Source organism: Trichomycterus rosablanca, chromosome 15, assembly GCF_030014385.1.
Source record: "Trichomycterus rosablanca isolate fTriRos1 chromosome 15, fTriRos1.hap1, whole genome shotgun sequence".
NCBI lineage: Eukaryota > Metazoa > Chordata > Actinopteri > Siluriformes > Trichomycteridae > Trichomycterus > Trichomycterus rosablanca.
In genome coordinates, this window is record NC_086002.1 from 17,493,169 (window position 1) to 17,508,418 (window position 15,250).

The 15,250-nt window shown below is 39.2% G+C and overlaps 1 protein-coding gene and 1 pseudogene across 1 annotated transcript in view; one reads left to right on the forward strand and one right to left on the reverse strand.

Annotated features, from left to right (window-relative positions):
* The window catches only part of LOC134328236 (NACHT, LRR and PYD domains-containing protein 12-like), a 373,426-nt gene that overhangs the window by 70,783 nt on the left and 287,393 nt on the right, over nucleotides 1-15,250 (reverse strand). The window lies entirely within an intron of this gene.
* LOC134329649 (5S ribosomal RNA) lies at nucleotides 2,385-2,493 on the forward strand (annotated as a pseudogene).

The window sequence follows — 15,250 nt, forward strand, 5'->3', positions numbered from 1 at the left end:
CACTGAGTACAGTACTTTTTGTGTTGAGTGAACGAACATTAAGCAATGCCATTTTCAAGTGGTATTGTTGTGTAGTTGGCTGTGATGAACGAGGAAGAGAACGGAGATTTGCTAAGTCCACTCCGCGTTTCCCATCCCACTCCGTGGACAGCGTTGTCATGGAGACTACACCGCTACTGGTGTGCAAGGCAGCAGCGCTCTGATGACGTGTTTGCGGAGCGACAGTGCGCACGGCTGACCAGAAGGATGGAATAGCGTTACCGTTTCGAAGATAAACAAGCTTTCTCCGGGAGCCCCTGTGAATATAACGAGGCCGGCGAAGGAGTCCAAGCTGTTTGATGACTGAAATACACGATGGAGTAGTGCAGTTGTTGAACTTCCTCAGCTGGTCAACGGAATAGTTCAACATCGTGCCGATCCCAGGAAAACTCATCCACCGTTCACCACCGGCCGCAGACGCGATGTACAGTAGAAAGAACAAAAAGTATCAAAAGCACAAATAAAAGTATCAAAAGTAACATAAAAGAAATAGATCCACAAGGTGTGTAAAAAGATGAAAACGAAAAACGATAAAAATACAATAAAATACGGTAAAATACGGTAACGGTAGCGGCAGCCAAATGCGCCAGCGTCCACCATCACCAAGTAAGAAATGTAATGACTAAAAAAGAATGAACCCACCTGAGAAAAGTTGACAGCTGCATGCAGGGCTGAACAGGTGAACATCATCATGGCGATGAACTTGCTTAATTCCAATTTTGTCTTAAATGACTGTGGAAAACCTATATAAATATTAATATAAATAAAAATCTATCAAATTTAAAGTATTTCAATTAGAACAAAAGCCCAACCTCCACATTGTTCTATCCTCTTGCAGTCATGAAGCATGGGAGGGTGAAAGCTAATGCTGTGTTTACGAAGACAAATTCAGCATCTGTACAAAATTCAGGGCTCTGTGCAGGACACTGGAGTTCCTTTACACAAAACTTGCAGAAAGGTAAATTCATAAAAAGATTTTAATGTTTGATGTAGAACTCAGATTAACACGTCTGGGTGTTCAGACCATCATTCCATATTAATGCCTGGCTTGTTTTGCTTTCTAAATATCAGTGCAGTTTTAGGCTTGGCCCATATTTGTCCAGGAGTGTGGACCAATCAAATTACACCCTAATCCAGTCGTAGCCAATTGGAATTTATCTCTCGCTAGATGCGGCCGTTGTTTCAGCCTTTGTCCCGCCCCTCTACAAACCCACAGCCAATCGTGAGTCTGCGTAAAGGTGCACGTCTGCACGACCAGATGATAGCAGAGCAGATAATTGAAATGTAGAGCTGAAGATGTCAGTGTGTTAGGATGTGTAAGTACCAATTTAATCACGTTTATAAATGTACTTGGTTTTAGACTTTTAACAAACACACCTACAAAAACATTAATGCCGTTTCTGATGAATGCAATGCTTTGCCACTTCTGCGTATTTACTGTAATGCGTCTGTAAATACTTGGTGTAGAGGACTACCTGATCTATTTAGTATTAATCAGCAAATCAATGGCCACTGTAATTTACTAGGAATGCAGACGTTGGTGTGGTGTGGTTGGATTGGTAGCTAAACTGAAAATCTTCAAGGTTTAAGTGACTTGTAAAGTGGAGTTCAAAATTATGTACAGACATCATCCCCATCTAGTGGTGCTAGAAATAAGTTACATCTGGTTGATGGGATTGTAATATTATTTGTTTTTGTATTATTTGTTATTTTAAACATAATTTATTTTTTGAAAACTGTTCATTGGTTGAAAGTAAACAAAAAGTCTCAAGTGGAGGACCAAAGCAATTAATGTATTTATTGACGGTGGTGTTTATGCTTTTGCACTTTAACCTGTGGAGTTTTCAAAAATTCTGTTTAAAATAACAACAAACACAACAACAAATAATCAAAAATACAACAACGACGAAAAATAAATCATAATAAAAATGAATAATGTCACAAATCTTTACCCCATCAACCAGATGTAACTTATTTCTAGCACCACTAGATGGGGATGATGTCTGGACATAATTTTGAACTCCACTTTAAAAGTCACTTTAATGTTGAATATTTTAATTCGGCTTTTCACTACAGTTAATAATAAATGTAATAATAATAATAATAATAATAATAATAATAATAATAATAAAAACAACAATCATAAAAGTTATATTGACAAAATAATTTCCTTTTGTACGGCCAGGATGGATAAGTGTTTTACTCAGAATGAAAGTGTCAGCTGTCCTTTTTCTTCACGTATTGCTTTGATAATGAAGAAAAAAATAAAATTTTCGGCTCCTTTGGCAGGAGGTTGAAATAAATGATGGACGACTATAAAAGGGAAACTGTTTGCAGCGTTTCTCGCTTACGGCCACACCACCCTGAGAACGTCCGATCTCGGAAGCTAAGCAGGGTCGGGTCTGGTTAGTACTTGGATGGGAGACCGCCTGGGAATACCAGGTGCTGGAAGCTTTTCCTCACACATCTTTACTTCAACCTCCTGCCAAAGGAGCCGAAAATTTTCTTTCTTTCTTCATCATCAAAGCAATACGTGAAGAAAAAGGCCAGCTGATACTTCCATTCTGAGTAGAGTAAAACACTTATCCATCCTAGCTGTACGAAAGGAAATTATTTTGTCAATATAACTTTAAAATAATTAACGAATAACTTTGTTTTCCTGCTTTAAAAATGTAAACGTTTCCCTGAATTGCATTTATTAATAACTATACTGAAAAACCAAATTAGGATCTTTAGCATTTTAGTGACTTTAAAAATGAAGTTCAAAATTATGTCCAGACATCATCCCCATCTAGTGGTGCTAGAAATAAGTTACATCTTGTAGATGTGGTATACTGTAGATTTGTGACATTATTGTTATTATTTATTTATTTATTATTACTGTCTTTTTAATTATTTGTTGTTGTGTCTGTTTACATAAAAGTCTCAAGTGGAGGACCAAAGCAATTCATTCCTTTATAGACGGTGGTGTTTGTAGCTGCACCGGTTTAATGAAAGAATGGCCACGCTTCGTACAGATGTTTTTTGAAGATTTTTTATTTCTCTCTCTCTCTCTCTTTCTCTCGCGCTCTCTCTTCAGCAAACACCCTGAAAACTACACAGAAATAAAATACGTATAAAGTACACATGCATGAGTCCTTCAAAGTCTTTCAAATTAGCGTCCATTGATTAGACCTTTCCACACGAGCATAACCAAATGTGAAATCGAGTAAAGTTGCTTATGTTTATCATTGTTTATCATTGTCCACAAAAATACACAAACACAACATTATGTACAAATACAACAATATATTAAATATAATTACCGTGTGCGCCTCTTAAACCATGTGCAGAATTAAATTAGTTTGAAGCCATGTGTCTTCCTCTGCACCCGTGTTGGTTCTGACCCACAATGCCACGGTTATTACTCAGGTCATGTAACTCATAACACTTGACGTTAACAAACAGTTTCACTAACTTTTATCCCCAAAATGATTTAAAAGTGGTACCTTTTTACACAAAAACTTTTAACATCTATTTTACATTTACATCACACATTGTATAAATTAGCAATCATGAAACAAAACATTAAACATATAATTAAACATGTCTTTGAGACAGTTACACTCCCACCAAATTACTACGATTTATGATAACCCCTATGCAAACTGGTGAATAAATCTAGTAATTTCCAGAAAGAAATAATTACTATTTGTAAACTTCTCAAACTAATACACAACTTTTATATACATTAATTCCTTCAGAACACATTTTAGTTGTTTTCTACAAGTACAACTAATTTATGAATAGGACGTTCAAGAATGGTGGGGTTTGTAAGTTGCTGACCCTTTATCCCCAACTTTTTGTTTCCCATTTGTATTGTTGCTTTCCGCACCAATCTGTCTTCATCTTTACACACATCAAGTACTTTTCCAAGTTTCCATTCATTACGAGGAATCCCTTCCTCCTTGACAATGACAATGTCTCCAATCTTTACATTTCGCCTTGGAGAATGCCAGCGTTGTCTGAGGGTGATGTCTGCTAAATATTCTTTCCTCCATCTACTCCAGAATTGCTCTGTTAGATACTGTACTCTGCGCCACCTTTTCCTGGCGTACAGATCTTCCGCTACAAACTTGCCTGGTGGAGGCAATGGAACAGAAGCCTTCATGGTGAGTAAATGGTTTGGTGTTAGTGGCTCTAGGCTTTTGGGATCATTGACAGTGTTGGTAGTGAGTGGGCGACTATTTATGATTGACATGGCTTCATAAAGGAATGTTCTCAAAGATGCATCATCTAATCTTCCAGCGCTCTGTGAGAGAGCCCAACTCAGGACACTCCTAACAGTCCTGATCTGCCTTTCCCAAACACCTCCCATGTGACTGGCATCAGGCACATTCATAAGGAAATCACATTGTTTCTCAGCTAGGTAAGCAGTCAGTCTGTCTTTGTCCACTTCTTTCAAGGCCTTTGTCAGTTCATTTTTCGCCCCAACAAAGTTTGTCCCCTGATCAGATCTGATTTGTCTTACAACACCACGGATAGCTATAAAACACCTCATGGCATTTATGAAGGCATCAGTTGTTAGGTCTTCTAACACTTCTATGTGAACTGCCCTTGAAGATAGACAGGTGAATAGGAGACCATATCGCTTGTACTCTTTACGACCTTGCTTGGTGTGAAATGGTCCAAAACAATCCATTCCACAGTAGGAGAATGGTGGTGAGGGATTAACACGATCAGCAGGTAAATCTGCCATCTTTTGGGTTTCTGTTGGCCTGCGAGCTCTTCTGCATGTTACACATTGCTTAATGTGGTTTGCCACAACTTTGCTGCCACCTACAACCCAGTAACCATTTGCTCTCAACTCGTTAAGGGTCTGTCCTCTGCCTTGATGCTGAGTTTTTTCATGACAGGAATCTAAGATTAGACGTGTGACCACACCTTCTTTTGGTAGGATTACTGGATGTTTCAGGTCAAGAGATAGAGAAGCTTTCTTCAACCGTCCTCCCACCCTGAGAACTCCATCTTGCAACAGTGGGTCTAGCTGGAACAACTGATGCTTTTGTGGCAGTTTGCCATGACTCAGTATTTGCATTTCATCTTCAAAAGCATCATCTTGCGCCAATTTTGCCAGCACAAGACTGGCCCTCCTTCTGTCTTCGACACTTATGGGTTCTGCCATTTTAGATCTTTTGGCTAGTTGCTAAATCCTAGCGACCACATTCAATGCTGTATGCCATTTTGAGAACCGTTTAAATCTCTCCAAAAAATTGTTTTCCTTAACTACTGTAGTCTGAAGCACTTGCGTTGTTTTGACTTCAGGATCACCAACCAGAAGTTCTGAAGCTGGATTTGATGTTACAATCTCTTTTTCCCACAGGAACTTGGGTCCAGTAAGCCAATTTGATTTAATCAATTCTGCCACCTTGAGGCCTCTGGAGGCGTGATCTGCTGGATTCTGACCAGTGTTGATATAGTACCACTGTGCTGGGTCGGTTGTTTCTCTGATTCTTTGGACTCGATTTGCTACGAAAACATGAAACCTTCGAGCTTCATTGTTGATGTAGCCCAAGACTACTTGTGAATCTGTCCAAAAATACTCCTGGTCAATTTTAAGTTCCAGCTCCTCCTTTAGCATATTGCTGACTGCTGAAGAGACCACGGCAGCTGTTAACTCTAGCCTCGGTATGGACACAACTTTGGTGGGTGCAACCCTTGCTTTACCAATGACTAAGGAACAATGCACTTCTTTTTCGCTCACCATTCGGATATATGAGCACTGACCATACCCCTGACTGCTCGCATCAGAAAAATGATGAAGTTCAATTATCTGAACTTTGCCTAGGTTTTCAGGAGCAAAGCACCTTGGAATCTGGAGTTTTTGCAGATTCGTCAGATCACTCAGCCAGCTCTCCCATCGTGGTTTTAATTCTTTGGGCAGTGGTTCGTCCCACCCAATGCCTCTTTGGCACATTTCTTGCAGTATTTTCTTTCCCAGTAGAAGGAAAGGAGCCAGGAAACCTAACGGATCGAATACAGAAGCTACAGTTGAGAGAATTCCTCGACGTGTTGCCGGTTTCTCATCCAAACCCACTTTAAAGGAAAAGTATGTCATTGTTTACGCTCCACCTTACTCCCAACACATTCTGAACTGGGAGTTCATCATAATTCAAATCCACATCTTGAATTTCACTAGCCCGTTCACTGGCAGGAATAGAATCTAAGACTCTGTTGTTGGAGATGAATTTGTGAAGGCGTAATCTTCCTTTTTTACACACATTTTGCACGCTTCTTACCAGCTTGATGGCTGTGTCCACAGATTCCACACTGATAAGGCCATCATCAACATAGAAATTCCTTCTGATGAAGTTGGCTGCTGCAGGATGCTCCTTTTCACTTTTGCTCGCAAGATACTTCATTCCATAATTTGCACATCCAGGAGAGGATGCTGCTCCGAATAGATGAACTTTCATCCGATACTCCTTTGGCTCCGAATTTGTGTCAGCATTTTCCCACCACAGGAATCTCAAGTAGTCTCTGTCCTCTGGGTTTACATGGAACCTGTGAAACATCTTTTCTACATCACAGATGATAGCGATTGGGTGCTTGCGGAATCTACAGAGCACTCCTGTCAGCCCATTTGTGAGATCAGGTCCAGTCAGCAAGTAATCATTCAGAGACATGCCCTCATACTTGGCAGAGCAATCAAACACCACCCTAATTTTTTCTGGCTTTCTAGGGTGATAGACCCCTTGGTGAGGAATATACCACACACTTCCTGTTTTAGGTTGGTGTTCAGCTCTCTCTACTTCAACATCCCTGAATACACCTTCCATAAACTTAAAATAGTCACTTTTGAATTTGGGATCTCTCTGAAATTTTCTTTGTAGGTGTTTCAGTCGTACCAGAGCCAGCCTCTTATTTTCTGGCAGCTGAGAGCGTGTCTTAAAGGGAAGGGGCATTTCTAGGTGCCCATCTGCATTCTGATGTATTCTTTCATTCAGTAATTGCATGAACTGTATGTCATCTTGTGATATGTTCTTTTCCCCTGGGTTTGTATCTCTGAAATCTGATTCAAGGGCTCTGATGACAGTGGCTGGTGTCAATGGTGGAAGTTCCTTGACAGATACACGATGGCATAAACCTGTCACTTCCGTTGACTTTGCAACCTGTGGTGAGCTGCCGACAATGCTCCATCCCAAGTCCGTTTTGATGGCATATGGCTCTTCGTTACCTCCTGTGATGACTCGCCGTGGTGCCAGTGCCCTGGAGCAGTCGTATCCTATCAGAAGTCCAACCTCACAATCCATCAGTTCTGGCATTTCCTGTGCTATTCTGATCAGATGGTTCCACCTTCTGGCAGTTTCAGTGGTAGGAATGTGGGAACGTTCAAGAGGTATGAAATCTCTGGTGTAGGCTGGTGGCAAATTGATAAAACTCTGTGTATTAAACCCTCTAACTCTGAGCCCACTAACTCTTTCACTTTGAACAATGGAGTCTTTTCCCATCATAGTGGTGAGCCTTAATTTGACTGGCTGTAAATCTACCCTCATTTTCTCACATAACTCTCTGTCTATAAATGTGTTGCTACTCTGTGTATCCAGTAGGGCATACACTAAAGTCTCTCTTTCAGGAAGATTGGTTGAAGAAATCCATACAGGCACGATCATGGATGTGCCCCCACCTTTACCCCTGTCTAGGCAACACGAAAGGGAAGATGTGTTTTCCTCCACTTGAGTGGAATTAGAAGATGGGTGTGCTGCAGCAGAAGGACGGTCTTCATGAAGTGGCGTTGGATGATGTCTTTTACACTTGCTACAAGTGGCTTTCTTTTTGCAGTTTTTTGAATTGTGCCCTCTCCTAAGACAACCAAAGCACAGGTTATTGTCATATATGAATTTTCTCTTGTCCTCCACAGACTTGTCGGCCAACTTCTGGCATTTATGTATGGAGTGACTTTCTCCACAGCACATGCATGGTTTAATCACTGTACTAGACTTATCTGATGCTTCCACGTTTGTGATGAACGCATTAGCCTTTGGGCGTTTAATATCTCTAGATGGCTTATCTTCCGTGGATTTCAGGGCATGAAAGGATGTAATAGGATTACATGCAATTTCTGCTTCTTGTGCTATAAACTCAGCAAATTCTTTGAAACTGGGGTATTCCTCTGATTTTTGCAACTGTCTTGTTACATGACGATTCCAGCGGGAGGTCACCCAGTCAGGGAGTTTTTGAAGCGTCTTTTGATTCTCTTCACAGTCATTTAACACCTGAAGCCCTTTAATATACGGCATAGCATTGCTACAAGCTGTTAGAAAATCACTGAATGGTCTCAGTTTAACTGACTCCTTAGAACCAATCTTTGGCCAGTTGTTCAATTTTTCTCTAAATGCACGTTGGATTACAAAGGGGTGGCCATATCGAGCATTCAATGCCTTCCATGCTTGGTCGTAAGCTTCATTATGCTTTCTGTAAAAGGTTCCTTCCAATACAGATTGTGCTTCACCACTGATGTATTTTTGTAGAACCCAGGGCTCTAGACTAACGTTTTGCACTGGTTGCACTGGTGCACCTAACTTTTTTTCCGCATCGCATTTAACACCGCAGTTTTACAGGTTCACTTTTTTTTTTTTTTTTTTTAATCACTGTCCATACAGGCAATATTGACTTGGAAATAACTAACAATCTGGTCAACATGGCCTCGTCTGATGATCTGTTTGCTGCTGCCTGACAATGAAGGGCAGTTTGGAGAGGGGACACTTGGGCAGTGCATTTATCACGGCATGTAATGTGTTTTATAGATGCATTGGGCTTTTTCAGCCTTTCAATTCGAAATGTATTAGAACCAGTCACAAATATACTATTGCCGGCCACTGTCTTCTTTACAGTTAATTATAGTATTACAGACTAATTATAGCACACTTATAAAAATTATAAAAATAATAGAGTAAATGTGTATGTATGTGTGTATATCTATTTATATGTGTGTGTATATTTAAAATTATATGTATATGTTTGTGTGTGTGTTAGAGTGTAATCTTAAATGCAGTGCATTATATTATCGGCTTTACTGAATCTTTTACACAGATTCCCAAAATCGCTTGCGGTGCACTCACTGCGTATTTTGACTACATGTATTGTAATATATTTTGGTCTTTTAGTTATTTTTATATTTTACTTAACGAAAATATTGTCGTGTTTTTACTTTCACTATCGCGGCACTTTACCGCTAGCATTAGCCCCTTGCTACTGTAGAGGGTCGGCTCACCTAGCCGCTGTCCGGTGGGGATGCTGCGGGTCTTTTGCTGTGCGGTGGTGGAGGTGTGGGAATAAAGGCACACGGCAGGGTAGAGTCACTTTAACTGTTTAGTCAGGACTTCGGTGAGCGTTACACCACTTTACACCGCCGAGCTCCAGAACCCGAACTTCCATTCTGGGGACATCCGGCGAGTCTCATAACTAAACTTACGGCAGAACGTCCGAACGCACGTGTATAAACCTGGTGCTGCATTCTGATTGGCTGAGCTGAATGTCGCTCACATATCACCGCTACAATATTGTCCCGCCCTTCACTATCTCTGATTGGTTTAGACCATGATATTGGCCTAATGTGTGTCTGTTGTTTTTTTTTTCCCTCGGACGCCTGGTCGCACCGGTGCGACCTGAGATTTTTTTTAGTCGCACCATTGAGAAATTAGGTCGCATGTGCGACCAAATTGGTCGCACTCTAGAGCCCTGGAACCTGTCTACTGGACTTGTGCATCGCCGTTCTATCAGTGCCTTGAAATTCGTGCTCCACTCTAAGAACTTAAGAGGATCCCCTGAGAAAACTGAGGGCTCGGGTGCAGGAAGTCTGGTGAGAACCATTGTGTCATGTAGAACTTGTGCTAAGGATGCTTCGCTGTCAGAATGGTTTATTTGTTTATCGTTGTTGTTCTCACTTTTTTGTTCCTTTTTAATTTCTTGGTGAGGTTCTGCAGGACAATTGGCCATCTCACTGTGTTCTATCCCACCTATGTCACAGGCCTCACCTGAGTCAGCTTCAGAGTATACCTTAAGCTTAGCAGCTAATACCTGAAGATCTCTCTCATTTTCCAGTCTTTTAAGTTCTTGCCTTTGTGCAGCAATTGTCTCCTCCATCTTCATTTCTGCCTTCTTTGCCGCTAACTGGGCAGCACACTCTGCTCTTTTTGCTGTTATGCTTTGCTGTTCTGAAGAGCAGCTTGAGTGGTTACTACAACTGGCAGATTTGGAAATGGAAGTTCCAAATATGGACTGGGCATACTCTTTGTCTAGCACTAAACAGAGTCTTGCATTTTCTGCTTTTGCATCAAACTCCTCTAGGCCAGCTTCACTCATGCGTACTTTCATTAGCTCCATCAAATCTGCTGTTACTGCTGTACAAGAATCCATCTTTCTCCTAATCTCAGTTGAGGGTGCAAATTGAGATCGTATTTTCTCATACACATCTTTCACTTGTGTCTCTATACCTTCCACAGCATCCATCATATCACCTAGATCTTGATCAGAGCACTCATCTTTAAGTTTGTTACGTGTAGTTCTAACTTGTTCTTTCACGTCCATACAGCATAATGAATTTACTTTCCCTCTGAGAAGTCTCTTGTTGCTTCAGTTCAAGCATTTTGGGGGTTAACTTTCTCTCTCTTGAAGACTTCCTGGGTTCCACTTTTTTGGATGAGGTGGAGGCAGGCTCCATCATTGCTATTTTAGCCTGAATATCACTTATGAGTGACTCTAATCTCTCTATTTCAACATCATCATTTTGTGATTTTAATTGTTCATTTAACCTGGTTAATTCTAGTTTAAGGTACTCAATTTGTTCACTAGGTTGACTACTTTGTGATTTTTCTCCTTGAACTGACATTGTTACGTGTTTTTTGAAAGGCACTGTATCTATTACAAAGTTATTGCTATATATGCAATTAAATGTCTATGTAAACCAGAAAGTAATGTTCAATAGAAACTATGAACCCCTCAATGCACTTAAATTCTCAATTCAATTATCCATTAGAACATTTATAACAAATACAAAACTAATAAACACTAGTAAAGCAGGCTAAATGATAAATCAGTTATAGTTCACGTTAATAAACTAGCATTTCAATAAAAGTTTCTCTTTAAATTTTGTTGCAATAAAGTTGTAGATATAGTACAGTTAAACCTGAAGCCGTCTGCAGAGCTGCTCTCTTTTGCCTGAAGATATGAAGCAACCACTGCACGCTGAAGCCTGTAAACGAGCGATGACTGATGAGCTGTAGTCCAGGCTTGTAAACGCTGCCCTTTCCTGGTTACGACACTCTTGCAATGTCAGCAGATGAAACTCTGTTTTTTTCCGTGAGCTGAAAGCCTCTTTCCCGATGCCTGCCCGTCCACACGCTGCCTTCCCGGACACGCGACGCCTCTTACTCTGGACTCTCGGCCGTGCTGGCGGTACGTTTTCACTGTAGCTGCACCGGTTTAATGAAAGAATGGCCACGCTTCGTACAGATGTTTTTTGAAGATTTTTTATTTCTCTCTCTCTCTCTCTTTCTCTCGCGCTCTCTCTTCAGCAAACACCCTGAAAACTACACAGAAATAAAATACGTATAAAGTACACATGCATGAGTCCTTCAAAGTCTTTCAAATTAGCGTCCATTGATTAGACCTTTCCACACGAGCATAACCAAATGTGAAATCGAGTAAAGTTGCTTATGTTTATCATTGTTTATCATTGTCCACAAAAATACACAAACACAACATTATGTACAAATACAACAATATATTAAATATAATTACCGTGTGCGCCTCTTAAACCATGTGCAGAATTAAATTAGTTTGAAGCCATGTGTCTTCCTCTGCACCCGTGTTGGTTCTGACCCACAATGCCACGGTTATTACTCAGGTCATGTGACTCATAACACTTGACGTTAACAAACAGTTTCACTAACTTTTATCCCCAAAATGATTTTAAAGTGGTACCTTTTTACACAAAAACTTTTAACATCTATTTTACATTTACATCACACATTGTATAAATTAGCAATCATGAAACAAAACATTAAACATATAATTAAACAAAAAAATAATGTCTTTGAGACAGTTACAGTGTTTATGCTTTCATACTTTAACCTGTAAACAGTTTTCAAAAAAGAAATGATTTAAATATCAACAAACACGACAACAAATAATCAAAAATATATCAACAATAATAAAAAATAAGTAAATAATACACTGCTCATAAAAATGAGGGGATATTTCAAAATGAATATGAAGCAATAAAAAAAAGAATCGATTTTTTTTGTAACCAGAAAGTTCACAAACTTTCAAGCATCACTGTATATATACTTATCTATCTATCTGTCTATCTGTATATCTTTCTTTATTACCTTTTTATTACCTTCTTGTGATGTTCTGTTCCTCTAAATTCCTCAACAGAAAATTGAGCTCAAAGTCATCAGCATGTTAAAGCAGTGTTTTTCAACCTTTTTTCAGTCACGGCACCCTTTAAAAGTATTCAAAATCTCGAGTCACCCCAGTCTAAAATGTATTAAAAAACTTACACTCTGCATCCCTTGGACTGCTAACACACAAAAACACTACAGGAAAGAGACGTACTGTGGTTGCATTGCATTAAGTGTCAGAAAAATCCTCTCTTGTGTAGATGTACCTGTGTTTGTTTCTGCTTTGAAACATACGTGCCATGAACCAATCAGATTTAACGTCATTAAACAAGTTTATAGTTTATTTACAGAGGTGGAAAGTAACGAATTACATTTACTCGTGCTACTGTAATTGAGTAGTGTTTTTGTGTACTTGTACTTTTTAAAGTAGATTTTACAACCTGTAATTTTACTTTTACTTAAGTATGTTTTGTATTAAGAATTGTAATTCGCTTCATTTTAAATAACATCCGTTACTGAGTAAAAAAAAAAAACTCGACATTAAACTGTTTCATCCGGCCCGCTGAGCATTTACGAAACTGTTCTTTAGAGTCGGGCTTGAGAACTGAATCACTGAGTTAACGAGTTAGAAACGACTCGTGCATAAACAACTCCATGAATCGGTTCATTTGGTGAAGAGATTCAGATGTATGAAGAAATCAGATCTTCAGAACTCAGATTCTGGGCGGAATTTCAATCTCTTTCTTCATTGGTTGTTCTATAAATGACAGTTTAGTGAACGAATCACCAATTTAAGCTTTTTACTGGGAAATCCGAGATAATAAATCTAGTTTTCATTAGTTAGGTGGATGAAACAGTTGTGTATGGATTTATATATTCTGGAAACATACAAGATGGTCTTATATAAAGTGGATTATATCCCTAATGGAACAACACATGGATATAGATCAGGTAAGCAGATAAGTGGTTATGATTTTCTGTTGCTGTGTGACTGATCTGGGTCGCGGTTCTGCTGTTTATGGTTGGCTTTCATTTTGCAACGATAGCAAAGCAATATGAAATATTGTGATTTTTTATGTTCATTATTTTTGAGTATTTATTTAAGTAAAACGGACAGCATAAATGTGATTGTGAGATTCTGCTGGTGTATTTTTGATTTTCATCATGTTCCTATGATTGTGTAAGACCCGTTATATTTTTTATAGGTGCAACCGTAACCACCTAACCCTTTTATTGAGGATAAACAGAAATAATGCGGTTTTGAATTGATAAAAGCAGTTGCAGTGTGTTAGGTGTGTAGAGGTTAAATCCACACATGAACTGCTAATATGCTGCATGGCTGGTGAGCTGTGTGTGATCTGCTGTATCATTCATCTATCAACTTCTGTTGGAAAATGACGTTCCTCCTTCTGTTAAAAAAGTAACTAAGTAACGTTTACTCTGAGTACATTTTAAATGAGTTACTTTTTACTTGAGTAGATTTTTAGACTAGTAATTTTACTCATACTTAAGTAAAAAATCATTAAAGTAATAGTACTTTTACTTGAGTACAATATTTTAGTACTCTTTCCACCTCTGCTTTTAGGCTATGTCTGGAACATGGCTGCCATCTTGAAAGCCCCCATATTGGATCAAGGGCAAGTTTTCCAATGGGAAGGTGGTCATGTAGCACATCAAGGATGCCAAGACAGAGACAGACTGTAAACTGTTGCCTGTAAACTTTAAAAGCTCTGGTTAAGTATAGACAGCTACAAGGCTATGTTAAGAGCCCTTGAAAGATAGTCAGGTGGCTAAGTGGGTAGCACTGTCGTCTCACAGCAAGAAGGTCCTGTGTTCGATTCCCAACCCGGTAGGGTTGTTAGGGTCCTTTCTGTGTGGAGTTTGCATGTTCTCCCCGTGTCCGTTTCCACCGGGTGCTCCAGTTTCCTCCCACAGTCCAAAGACGTACAAGTGAGATGTATTGGAGACACTAAATTGTCCAAGACTGTGTTTAATATAACCTTGTGAAATGATGAATCTTGTGTAATGAGTAACTACTGTTCTTGTCATGAATGTAACAAAAGTGTAAAACAAGACATTAAAATCCTAATAAACAAACAAACAATCCTTTTTCCTTACCCACTTTCCCCATTGTGAACAGGCATGAAGGCAGCCATACATTCATACATGTAGGTATTATTATGTTTAGCCTTTTAGGTTACAAGTGGGTGCTATACCTTGTATTTTTTTTCCTTTGTTAGTTAGTTTAGGCCTGACTATAGGCAGTTTAGCTGTTTTTCTTATTTGTTTTATTTGGCACCGTCTACAGTTCACTTTGTGAGTGGGAGCTTTGTTGGATTTTAAGTTCCAATGTGTACATTTGTGTTCTCTAATTAATACACTTTGTTTGTAAAAACCTGTAACATTTAAAGACCTGCTAAGTGAAGTTGATTTAGCTGGGTATAAATCTGGTTTTCTGCTTATTTTCACACCTCTTCACTGAGTTATGTAGCACCTTGGCAATGTACCAGCAATTACTGTACCCTTAAATTAAGGCTAACCATGTACATGTAACAGATATGGTAATATGAGATCATGTGACCGCATGGTAAAAAAAAAAAATTGAGATGTTGCCCTCTTGTGGCACTTTTATGTCTTTGGACTGTGGGAAAAAAAAAGTAGGAGCTGGAGGAAAACCATGCAGACAAATGGAGAACATGCAAACTCCTCTTGTGGAACTTTTGGAGAATTGTAAAAAAAAAAAAAAAGGTTATATGATATGATAATACAAGATCTTGTGACCATGTTGAAAAAATTGTGATGTTGCCTTCTTGTGGCACTTTTGG